Below are 1,276 nucleotides of genomic sequence, written 5' to 3'. Positions count from 1 at the left end.
TTAAGCTCTTGTTTCGCTGAGCGGAGTGGCTTCTGAAAGGAGGGGGCTCTCTAGGTAGGCGGTTCCTGCACAGGGCTTTCCTGTGACCAGGTCGATAACTCGGCCGACTTTGAAGAGGATCTCAGCCAGTTTGTGTTTCACGTGCTTTGATCATGGGACGGGCAAAGCTCTGAGGAGCACGATGTCCCCGACGCTGCACTGCTGAAGGGCATCGTGAGCAGAGTAGGTTTTCCGCTTATTAAAGTACATCAGTAAGTAGGGATCCAACACAAGTCTGGTCGCTCTTACTCTAGCAGTTTTTACCATTGCTGTACCAATCACCTTCCCCACAACCCATTTGGCGTGGACGGATGAACGGACTATTGACATTATGTGTCTGTGAGCACCTCTGGAGTCTACCACTCGGACCAAGTGGGGCAGATTTTAATACCCTTGTTCTAGCTGCCTAGAAGTGAGTATTCTGCTAGCAGCCTTCAGATGAAGATGGAGAACTCTCAGCTCTTCCTACACCATGCCTGCCTGGATGCTGCCATGTTCCTGCCTTGATGGTAATGGACTGAACCTCTGAACCTGTAAGCCAGCCCCAATTAAATATTGTCCTTGTAAGAGTTGCCTTGGTCATGGTGTCTGCTCACAGTAGTAAAACCCTAACTAAGACACATAGCTTCAGTGAGTTATCACAAACACATCAGCAAGACTTTGTCTGCCCTCCCAGTCTCCCACTGCCCTGTCCCCACCACACTGACTTTTGAAATCATGAATAATGATTGCCTCTCTCTGAACTTAGTACAAATGGGATTGTTTTAAGTAAACCATGTGTACTTTTGCTCTTGTTTGGTTTTGGTTTTGTGATGCTAGAATTTGACCCTAGCAACTTGTGCATGGTATGCTCTGAGCTCCATCCCACCCCTCCATGCCCCCAGGAGATTGAACCTAGGACCTCTTGATGCTAGTCAAACATTCTACTGCTCAACTACCTCCCCACCCCCTTTTGCACACTTTTGACTTTTAGTATTATAAGATCTATACTGTGTGTAGAAGCATTTCCCTCATTATCTTGGTACTGAAAATTACCACTTCCTATATGAAAGAGAACTACACAGATGGGTATTCGAGTCCTCACAGACTGGGGCTCCACTTAAACCTCCATTTCCTTATTTCCCCCATTCACAAGAGCGTATAGAGCCTCCACTGTCTGCGGAGGGTCTGATTCCATTTTAAGTCTGCTCACTTGCACAGGTGTCTGTAGCACGTGAAGAGCAGCTCCATCATCACA

The 1,276-nt window shown here is 47.3% G+C and overlaps 1 pseudogene; it reads right to left on the bottom strand.

Annotated features, from left to right (window-relative positions):
* Positions 1-500, bottom strand: LOC117706812 (small ribosomal subunit protein uS17m pseudogene; annotated as a pseudogene).
* Positions 501-1,276: the final 776 nt, after the last annotated feature.

The sequence above is a fragment of the Arvicanthis niloticus genome, chromosome 4 (assembly GCF_011762505.2).
Source record: "Arvicanthis niloticus isolate mArvNil1 chromosome 4, mArvNil1.pat.X, whole genome shotgun sequence".
Lineage (NCBI taxonomy): Eukaryota > Metazoa > Chordata > Mammalia > Rodentia > Muridae > Arvicanthis > Arvicanthis niloticus.
Note: the sequence above shows the minus strand (reverse complement) of the source record. Positions and strands in the feature narration are given on the sequence as shown.